This window comes from Silene latifolia, chromosome 11 (assembly GCF_048544455.1).
Source record: "Silene latifolia isolate original U9 population chromosome 11, ASM4854445v1, whole genome shotgun sequence".
Taxonomy (NCBI): Eukaryota; Viridiplantae; Streptophyta; class Magnoliopsida; order Caryophyllales; family Caryophyllaceae; genus Silene; species Silene latifolia.
This window is the reverse complement of record NC_133536.1, coordinates 61,884,899-61,897,309: the sequence shown is the minus strand read 5'-3', so window position 1 is coordinate 61,897,309 and position 12,411 is coordinate 61,884,899.

The window sequence follows — 12,411 nt, the reverse complement described above, 5'->3', positions numbered from 1 at the left end:
ACAAATTGACATTTTGACAAAGATAAAATGAAATCCATTTTATCTCAATTTGGACCGAAAAATTGGGAGGAATTAACATATATATTATGTTGATTAAGTTAATGGAAAGCATAATGATGTTAGCCTAATACTAGCCATGCACACCTACACAATCTTGTAAAGAACACATTGTGCATGCATTGGCCACTACTCTCCCACCCTACCCGGTTTTGGAAAAAAGGAGAGTCAAGGGTTTTCTCTTATTTTCTCCAATATACACTACATGCATAGGTGGTGTATTTATCAATTCATTCTAACATAACAAAAATTTTTTTAGAGAGACAAAAATATTCTCTTCCTCTTCCATCCTCCTCTTGACCGAAATCCAAGAGGACCAAAATAATTTTTGGGTCATTTTTATTTAAGTTAATGTTATTCTAGTATCAATAATATTAATTTTATTAAGAGTATATCTTGGGTATCATTCCTTGGGAGGGATTCTACATTTGAGTCCTTTGTTCTTCCATTAAGGAAAGCTCAAGAACAAGAGAGTAGGAGAACTCTCTTGTGCCCCATTGATCCGAAAATCACAATGTAAGATAAAGATTTCTCCTTTAATTTGTTTATTGTTTGCATGCATAAGATCACTATTTAATTTTATGAGTAAATTACAAAAACATATATGAATATGTTAGTATATAGATCTACTTTTCTTTCAAACTTAATCCTCCCTATCCAACTATATGCATGGTCTAATGAGACTTGAGTTGGTTTATGTCTTACAAATCTCATTGAAAAGATAAGTGATGGTTGTAAATGAAAGGATTCATAGGCTTAGCATTTCATCAAACATAACATGTGCATAAGTTTAAATCACAACAAGCAAGCAAATTAATTATGGAAGCATATTAGATTAAGCATGAATCATTCCCCATGTTTATTTCCCCTAATTACCCATTAATCCTAGCTAAGTAACTACTCACTCATGATCAAGTTTAACATGTTAATAAGGTTGTCAATCATACTAACAAAGCCAAACATGATGAACAAGTAAGAAAGATTAACAATAATTAAAACAAGGATTAAGAGAATTATACCTATGGAGATTCCAAAATAATAATGCAAAGAATAATAGAAGAACTTGATGATTGATGGAAGGTTGTCAATCTCCCAATAAACCCAATAATCTTCTAATTACCCAATAATAAACTTGAATTACTCAATAATAAACTTGAACAATAATTAAGGAAAGATTAATGTGTAATTTGTGGAAAGATTAAATGATAATCTATTCTAATCTACTCCTAATCTAATCTAAGGAAGGATTGATTTAACCTAATGAAAACTTGATGGTTTGATTATTACAAATGGGGTATATATAGTAGAGATTAGGTGCATGAATTAGGGTTAACTGATGGTTTAAATGACGATTAAGTCCCTTGTTGAGGAGACTCCGGTCTCTTTAGGGAGACTACGGTCTCTAGGAAGACTCCGGTCTCTAGAAAAAGATGTGCATCCTTCCTTGAAGCTTGTAGAAAACGAAATGGGACTGTCTAGGAATCCGGGCGTATTTAGCACGGGACGGGCGGATTTGGCAGCTTCTGGACGGGCGTCCACAAGGGAAAGACGGGCGTCTTTGGGTGGTTTTGCACAGGCGTCTTCTGGAGAAGCCGCTCGGACAAAAAGAGGGGAAGACGAGCGGATTTAAGGGGTGGACGAGCGGATTCCTTCAGGGGACGAGCGTCTTCAGTCTCTGGACGCGCGGATTGGCGAACAGCTTCTTTGTTTGACCTCGGATTGTAAAACGGACGTCATTTTCTCATCCGGACTCCTATTAGAGTGATTCAAAAGCCTAGATCACTTTTTTTTTCGACGCCGTTCCATCTAGCATATTTTCAGAGCCAAAGGAGCAACTCTTGGTTTGGGTTTCGAGCAATTTCTTCTTGTAATGCCTTCCCTCTCGTCATTCTTACTTTTAACCCTTTGATCCTTCTATATACACTTTATTCCTACATCCTTAGTCATCATTCTTGCCTCCTCTTCATACTAGTCCATCTAATATCATCAATAAGCTCCAAATATGCACGAAAGACGGGAATTTCCGCCTTATTATCTCCTTTCCTACAAAACATGCACAATGCAATAGGAAAACGAAATAGGAAGGAATTGACGGATAAAATGGTCATGAAATGCTATAATAGTATGCAAAATAGGCTCAATTAGGGGACTAAATGTGCGCAAATAATGTTCACATCAAGTACTAATGTAATCAGGGTGAGAGATCCATTGATTGAAGAAACTAAACCACTTGTGAATCTTCCTATCCTCAGTAATGTGAACAGTAATGGGAGAGTGATCAGAAATCCCAGACTCACTAAAGTGAGCAAAAGAATGTGGAAAAGAAGAAAGCCAGGCAGGTGTGGATTTGGGAAAATGGGATATTATCCACAGGGTTTAAAATCGTCTTAGAGTCGCCATTAAATTTAAGGAAATTTGGGAACCACCACTACGCCATATATGACCATCAATAAGGAGCGTATCACAACGGTTTAATGCATTTAATAACGACACTTAGATTACCGTTTTCAAAATATTGGCGGAAACCTAAACCGCGCTAATAAGAATATCGGTTTCCGTCGAAAACCGTTCTTATTATAATGTGACAACGGTTGTTTAACAAACCGTTATAAAAAAACGTTTAACGGTTTCCAAAAACTCGTTATACAATCACCCTTATCAACAGTTGTTAGACAACCGTTACCAGTTTAAGAAAATGGCGTTTCGAAAACCGTTACTAAATTAACACCAGCAATGATTTTTGGTACCCGTTGTTATGTTATAGCTACGAGTTTCTTGTAACCATTATCATTTTATATTATGAAAGAACGGTTCCTCTGCACCCGTTGTTATTTATCATTTACGGGTTAAAAATAACTGTTGTATACTTTTTTCAATGTTTAATATTCAACCAATGCATGTATGATAAATAATGAACCGTTGCATACATTGTTTTGTTTGACCATTATTACTATCCGTCAATTATTATATTCACACATGCATACATATGTTTCTATAAATATCACTTATATAATGTGATCAATTAACCATATTCACCAATTCAAAGTTCAATTAATCATAGCCTATAATTTAATTAAAATATTACACTTCGATCACCATGTCGTCATCATCTTCTACACCCGCCGAATCACAATCAAATACCCGCTATGTCCATCCTATTATCTTTATTATACACAACTTTCCAATCAAATATGATGACAATGGTAAGGCTTTTTCGAGAAGTCTTACTTGGATGAGAGATATGCTTCGTCAAGGTGGTTATACGAACGTTAAAAAGGTCCACCCAGCTTGGACTAAAGTTCATGTTTTTCTTGGTTATGCAATGATCGAGTTTGAAGGTTTTGGGAAGAAGTGGGAATCTTTTCGTCAAGCGAGAAAACTCCAGGCAAGATACGAGGATCATGATGCTGGGAAGAAAAATTATTATACGAATGATGTGTTACAAGCGCAATATTTATGGATTGCAACAGACTGTGAAATTAATCTATTAGGAACATATCGGCACTATATTGACACTATTCCTCGTTCATGGGAGGCGGAACAAGTGCCTTCTAATAATCCACATATTGAATTCCCAATATTTATCTCAATCGCAGGGGAATTATAAGATGATTATGTTGATTAATTATTATTATTATTCTAATTAATATTGTTAAAATCGCTCGTCTTTTAGTTTCTTGTGATGTATGTATTTTTCTTGAATATATGCGTGGTAGTGTATTTTATTTTCTAATTATTTATTGCAAGTTACGTAGGTTTAAAATGTTTGTTAATAAGTCAACTTTTACATTAAATTAATTAGGTAATTAATGTTTAGGAATTAATTATCTATGGTTTTGAAAAAAATTATAAATGTGACTATAAATGTTAAAGCATCCTTTACTAACATCCATTAATCAAATCACAATATTTCATCCACATTACGCAAATTTGAAACAACATGGCAATGAACCCTAATTTTATCAACAACGAAGAATGACTTACACAAACGATTACAGATAATGGGAAGGTTCTCGCCGGGCGTCCCGCCGATCAACACCCATTAATCAAAGCATCCCTTAAACATCAGCGGAATTATTGGATTAAGAGGCGTGAAGCAGTCCGGCTTGTCAACCAAGCCTCATCATCATCATCATCTTCATGCCCTCGTCGGCCTATTACTCGCAACTCGACTGCAGTCAGAGATATGTTGAGTTGTACTCTTCCAACCTTATCTCCACATGCAAGTCGTGTCCTTGCATATATTCAATCTGTTATTGCAAAATATGAAGCCAATGACCCGTAAGTTAGTGGTATACCAGAGTGGGATAATTGGTGGCAGGTTCAGAAGCGTTTTTTACTCTTAACCGAGGTTTTTTCGGCTTATTATACATCTTTTGATTTCTGATAAATGTTGTAATGTATTTGGTTTAAAATTAAATGAAATGATCATTTTGAAAGTGTTGAGTTATGCTTGTTTGATTTGCTTCCATTTTTTGAACTCTATAGATCAGTCAGTAATCAAGATCAAGATTGCTGCTACATAATACTCATCAACAACGGTTCACCAACAACCGTTGTCAATTAGTACATCAACAACGGTTCACCTACAACCGTTGTAAATTTGTTCAGTAACAACGGTTCACCTACAACCATTGTCAATCGTGACGTTTTAACTTCAACGTGGACCGTTTATTAATTGTTTGACCATACGACTCAATATATTAAAAAATAATTACATGTAAGATATGACCATACGACTCAATATATTAAATAAAATTAATTTTTTGACCATACAGGATTTTTTAAGCCGTGGCTAATATTTCTCATTATTCTTGATTTGACTAATGCACGAACTGTTCAGTTATTTTTTATTGAATCAACGTTGCATTATTGTGAAAGAAAAAAAAATTGAAGCGAATTAATGGCGGCTGCTATTGAATTCTCTAGGATAATAATCATTGAGATTTCTCTGCATTTATGGCTAGGAAATCTGCTCATCATTCAAAAATTAAACATCGTTCTCGATCTTTTGCATAGTTCATATATTAAGTGCACTTTATTACAAAAACATTCGTTTGACGAAGAGAGCAAGAAGAATAAGAATTTGCATGACATTATGGGGATTCCAGAACTTGATATTGAAGTAGATACTGATGAGGAATCTGTTGAAAAAAATGACGAGAGGCAAGTGGATCATAACCAGGGAGTATGGTATAAAAAAAGGAGGGAAAAATATCATCCAGGAGGACCCAAAAGAGCTAATTCAAATGGACATGGAGGACATTCAAGAGGAGATAACATATTGGCAACATGCAGTCTATTGTTTTGTGCTTGGTGCTTATCCTTCATGGGAGGTTATTGATGGATTCATTAAGAGGATTTACGGTAAGTTTGACGTTGACAAAATTTCTTTCCTTCCTAAAGGAGTCTTTCTTGTTAGGTTTAAAACTCTAGAGATGAAACAAAAAGTTTTGGAGATGGGTCATATCTTGTTTGATAATAAGCCATTGGTTGTGAGGGAATGGCAACCTAATATTGAATTATGTAAAGAGGAGATTAAGGTTGTTCTTGCTTGGATAAAATTGTAAATGCTACCTTTGAAATTCTGGGGTAAATGTTTACCTAAGATTGCTAACCTAGTGGGGAATTATGTTAAATCTGATGAAGCAACTGAGTCACATACTAGGTTAGGCTTTGCTAGTGTAATGGTTGAATTACAGGTAGGGCAACAATTCCTTGAACTTATCAAGTTCAAGGATGAGAAAGGGAGAGTCATGGAGATACCAATGAGTTATGAATGGAAACCGGTAATATGCTTGAAGTGTAAGGGTTATGGTCATGAGTCACAGCAATGCAGAAGAGTGAAACCTCAAGTACAAAAAAAGCAAGGGACCAAGCAAGTATGACAACCGGTTAAAAAGAGTCAGATTCGGGTTCAACAACCTGCGACTAATGGCAATCAGGTTATAGTGCACACAGTTGAAGAAGATGCTACAGGGATGCCAGGAGATAAGATGGATTAAGGGAATAAGGATATAACTACTCCTCTGAATCAAATAATACAATCTGTTAATAGCTCACAAGGTTTACAGTAACCTACATATAAACAGATTCTGAATGGTAATAAGGTCCCTAAGGAAGGTACATGGGTAATAAGGAGTGAGGGTTTACATTTTCATGATGAATAGCCTCTTCAATTTTAGTTTTTGGAATGTACGGGGCATGAATAACATAAATAAGCAATGTACAATTCTTCATTTTTTGAATAAGAATAATGTAGGTCTTTTTGCCTTGCTTGAAACCAAGATCAAGCCAAGAGATATTAATAAGGTTATTAATAATTTTGCTAGTGGATGGTGTATCTCTACCAATTCTAGTCATAAAAAAGGAGGGAGAATATGGGTTGTCTGGAATACCCACAAATATAGTCTGAATTTCCTGGATTTTTCAGCTCAATGTGTTCATTTGGAGGCTACCTCTACTACTGATAAAAGTAAATTCTTTATAACCTTCATCTATGCTTTTAACAACATAAGTGAAAGAGAGGAGTTATGGAATAGGTTAAGGAATTTTAATGCCACTACTGAAGGTCCCTGGGCTTTAGGGGGAGATTTTAATACGGTTATTGAACCTAAAGAGAGATTAGGTGGTAGTTCAACAGATGCTGAGATGATTCCTTTCCAACAATGTCTAGTTGATTGTGGTATGCTTGATAGCCCTGCTGTTGGAGCTTACTACACATGGAATAACAAACAAAGACCTTTTGATAGGAAATATAGTAGGTTGGATAAGTTTAAAGTTAATCAAGCTTGGCTAGCTCAGTACCCAAATGTTTTTGTAAACTTTATGCCATAAGGTATTTTTGACCATTGTCCTTGTGTGATTACTAATAAAGATCAGGAGCATAGGACACATAATAGTTTCAAGTATCAAAACATGTGGGGTGCAACTAAAGAGTTCTTGGAGTATGTCAAAGAGATTTGGTTACTTCAATCTAGGGAGTTAAAATGTATCAAATTGTTAGGAAGTTGAAATTATTAAAGCCGCGCCTAAAATTGCTGAATAGTACAAGATTTTCTGATATAGAGGGAAAGTGCAATGAGACTGAGACTCGACTGGCTCTACTTCAGTAGTAGATGAGAGTTAGGCCAGGTGATGCAGCTCTGGTGGAGCAGGAATACCAAACTCTGCAGCTCTGTAAAGAGCTCAAAAGGGCAAAGTTTGCCTTCTTACAACAACAGGCAAAGCCTGTGTGGCTTAATGAAGGGGACATGAATTCTGCATATTTCTATAATGCTATTAAATCCAAGAGGATGAGGAACTCGGTAATTCAAGTGGAGAATATTAGAGGCGTACTGTGCAAAGATAGAAACAGTATCCAGGCAGCTTTCTTGGAGTATTATATGCAGTTATTTGGCCAACATCAGGAAACTCTGAGAGTAAAAAAGTCTATTGTCAGAAAGGGGGCAGTCTGTACTGAACGCATAACACTATTTTTTTGGAACCTGTCAAAGATGATGAAATCAAACTAGCTATTTTCAATATTCCTAATGACAAATCCCCTGGACCTGATGGCTATTCAAGTCAATATTTTAAGGATGCTTGGTCTATGATAGGGACATATATCACTGTAGCTATCACGGATTTCTTTAGTACTGGTAAGCTTCTCAAGTAACTTAATGTGCTGTATAAGTGCATTTCAAAGTTGCTATGTAACAGGTTATCAAAGGTTCTTCCTGATATCATTTGCCAAAATCAGGGAGGATTTTTGAAGGGAAGAAGCATAATGGAAAATATCTTAATATGCCAGGATCTCATAAAAATGTATAAAAATCCTAAGGCCTCTCCTAGGTGCTTGTTTAAAATAGATCTTCAGAAGGCCTATGACACTGTTGAATGAAGCTTCCTGGAGCAAATGCTAACTGCACTGAATTTCCCACCTATGTTCAGGCAATGGATTATGACTTGTGTTACAACTACAACTTTTTCCTTGAACCTTAATGGAGAAAAATTTGGGTTCTTTAAGTGTCAAAGAGGGCTAAGACAAAGAGATCCCCTATCCCCCATACTCTTCACTATTTGTATGGAATATCTTTCTAGAATGCTAAGATATGCCACTGAAAATTACCCCTTCAAGTTTCATCCAAGGTGTGCTCACATTAAGCTTTGTCATTTGATGTTTGCTGATGATCTACTCCTTTTTTGTAAGGAAACAAAGCTTCCATAATGACTCTCCTGAGAACTTTCTCCACCTTCTCTAAATCCTCTGGATTAAAGATGAGCATAGGGAAATCTAATGCATACTTTAACGAAATGCTTTCAGCTGATAAGGAGGAAATTTTAAGTGTATCTGGCTTTATTGAGTGTCAGTTGCCTTTTAGATACTTGAGGGTTCCCATCCAAACTACAAGATTGACCAAGAATGACTGCAGGTGTCTCATTTATAAGATTACAAATAGGATCCAAAGCATTGGTGCCAAAAACTTGTCATATGTAGGCAGGCTCACTCTCATTCAGGTAGTTTTGGCTACTCTTCACAACTATTGGGCTATGATTTTTATCATACCTAAAGGAGTACTGAATAGAATTCATAGCCTATACAGGAACTATCTATGGGAAGGTAGAACTGAATATAAAAAAACTCCTCTGGTAGCACGGGATGCAGTCTGTACACCCAAAAAAGAAGGGGGCTTAGGACTCAAAAATATTCAACAATGGAACATTGCTGCAGTTGGGAACCTTGTTTGGTGGGTCTATGCTAAGATAGATAAGCTTTGGGTGTAGTGAATAAGGCATGTGTACCTGAAAGCGACTTCTTGGTCTGATTACAGACCCACTGCAGACTCGAGCTGGAGTTGGAGGAAAATTTGCCAAACAACGGAGGAGCTGAAACAAGGCTTTAATCAGGGAACCTGGACTGTAAATCCTATTGAGTATAAGATAAGAGATGAATATAATATGATTAGGAATGTTAAACTCAAGGTGGAGTGGTTCCATTTTGTATGGCATAATTGGGCAGTACCTAAGCATAGGTTCATTGCCTGGTTAGTGCATATGAAAGCTATAATCACTAGACATAAACTGAAGAGAATTGGGGTGAGTGATTCATCTCTTTGTTTCATCTGTGAGAAGGAGGAAGAGACTATACAGCATCTGTTCTTTGATTGTGAATATAGCAGGAAGGTGATGGGAGGGATAAGTGAGTGGCTCGGCCTGAATATGGTTAGGACATACACCCTACAATGCATCCTGAACTGTAGACACCAGATTGAGGAAGAGAATGCTGAAAGTTGTGGTGAGTGCATGTGTTTATGGTATCTGGAAGCAGAGGAATGCGTGTAGAATGGAATATAAACTCCATAGACCTGAAAACACTGCTAATGAAATCACGAGGATGATGATTGATATATGCTTGTATTGGATTAAGGAACCAGCTCACAGGTCTGATGCTAACTGGCTAAAGAGAATCAGTACAGTTCATTGATATCTATAGTATAGAGACTAGAGTTGCTATGTAATGTTTTATAGTCTTTTCTCTAGCTCTTTTTATTTGATATGTGACTGTTGGTACTTGATGGGAGGAGTTAACTTTGCTTTCCATGAGCATGGTTTAAGTATCCTTTTGTAATTATTATTCTTTACAATATATCTTACATTTTAGGAAAAAAACGTTGCATTATTGGCGGGTTTGAATCAACATTGCATTAATGGTGGGTTATTCTATAATATTAATTTTGTTCCAAAATTATGGTCGTTAACCAAGGTACAAATATTGGGAGTCCATGGGTGCAAAGGGATCGTAAGATGTCAGAAGAAGCAGAAAATAAAAGATTAAAGGAATTGCGTCGTCAACCGAGCTATATTGAAAGCGAGAAGAAAATGGATGCGTTACGTAAAAGGTTAAAGGAACAATGTCCTTTCCATTTCATTAAGTTCCCCCCTAAACATATAATTTTTGAAGGTACAGATGAGAATTCATCGGCTTTTGAAGTTGTTTCTTCTGAGGATTTGATGGTGGGTTATATATTCCCCAGAAGCGATTGGTACGTATCTACCATCATTAATGGGAAGAGATATTATCCATGACGTAGTGTATTTTGGGTCATTTGATTAATGTATGTTTTTTAATTGCTCATTTGGTTGTATTTAGGAAACAAATTGAGGAAAGAAGTTTTTAATATATGCATTATTTACATTGGGTTGTGTATAATTTAGTCTTGAATTTTCATTTTCCCCACTTGCTATCCTAGTTGCCTTATTGCGAGAGGAGCAATATCCGTCACAAGCTTGTGGTGGATCACAAATTCTAATTTCTGACGGACATATCCGTCACAATCTTGTGACAGGTCAAATATTATCCACTTGAGTAAGTAAAGACAAACACTTTGTGATTCCCTAGACTTGTCTTATCTACACAAGTGGGAGATACTTGACCCGTCATAAGCTTGTGACGGATAATGTCTCTCACAATTAAGACGCTTTGTACTAACTTAATACGGAGTACCAAATATGGAAGATGGTTTTTTTTTGGCGAGAAAAACTTGACACAATGAAAAATAAAGGACAACGGTTACACACCAACCAATGTATTATAATGAAAACAATTAGGGGTTTATAGTCAGCCGTTGTCATATTGGAAAATATAGAAGACAGTTTCGCTTAACCCGTGTTTATTAGTTTCAATTAAATAATTCTTCAACCAACACACATGCAAACCTTCTCCTCGCTCACTTAAAACCCTCGAACACTGAGTTTCCCTAGAACCACTAGTATTCTCCATCGCCATCGTCGTCGCCATCCCCATTGCCTCTGCCGTCCCCTCCGTCATCGCCATACCTGGGCCGGCTTCTCCTCTTTGAAGAAGTAATAATAAACCCTACTACTTCGTCTCATTAACTTAATGTCTTTATTTTCTTTTTTAGTTGTGATATTATCCCCTAATTCTCTTAAGTTTATTGTGTGTTAAACAACAACTATTATTTTAAGTATATTGTGTGTTAAACAACACCTATATTTTTAGGTATATTGTGTGATCATTTATTTGAGACGGTGCTCCTGCTATGTCGACTTAATGCTTAAAGTTAGTAGCTTATTAATTTCTGGTTTAGATATGGGTGGAAAGCGGAAAAGAAAATATGGGAAAAAGTCATACGAAGATGATTCAGGTGATGAGAATAATTTGGAATCGGATACTGGGCGAAGGAGCCATAGGGTTTCCCTAGAAGCAATAGAGAGAGGGATACCTAATAAACTTGAATTGGATAAATTAACGGGGCTGCCAGATGGTATCTTTGCTGCAAAATTCGCGAGTTGGATTGGTTTTTGTGTAAGAGAATATGTGCCTCTCGGTTTGCCGCGTATCGATCAGTTGAGTAAAGACCAGAAGGAAAAGCTATGGGGGAGAATAAAGGTATGTATGTATAATAATAAATGCAGTAAGATGAATTATCTTAGTATTCGATATGTGCTATTAGCCGAAACTAACCAAATATGCTCACCATATATGCAGGCAGCTTACACTGTCCCCCAAGAACATAATGGTTACCTAAAAAAAAATGATATGGGAATCCTTCAGAGCATGGAAGTTAAAGGTTGCTCGGAACTACGTGTTCAACAAGAAGACCGGGGAGATAAACAAGAAACCACCAACGAAGAAGTATTGGTATGTCAGCCAGCAAGATTAGTATAACTTTATTACTTATAGACAGTCTGACAAGTTTAAGGTAATTTATCTGCGACTCATTGGGATCACTTTATTAGTAATCACTTATAAGTAATGAAATATGCTTACGTTACTCGATACAATGCATTTTATGAAGACTATGATTAGTTAGCAGAACCCAGAGAACATTTCAAAGAAAGATAGCGTCTTTCATGGCTCCAGAGGTGGTTATAGATTGATTAAGAAGAAGCTTGTAAGTACATAATTCTTATATTATTAGGAATTTTATACCGATGATATATACATACATACATATATATATATATATATACATACATACATATACATACATACATACATATATATATATATATATATAGTCGGGATCCGGTGAGAACTCCTAAATATTTGAGGATTGAGGATTAGTGAATACAATATCACAGGTTCTTCAATACAATATCACGAAAAATCTGACCTTTGCCAAAAAAAAAAAAAAAAATTTCAGAAAAAAAAATTCTAAATTTTTTTTTTTTGCACAGGTGTTTTTTTTCCGTGATATTTTATCGAATAATCTGTGATATTGTATTTAAGAACCTCTGATATTGTAACGAAATCCTCAATCCTCAAAAAGATAGTGTATCCTCACATGATCTCATTCCTATATATATATATATATATATATATATATATATATATATATATATATAGAG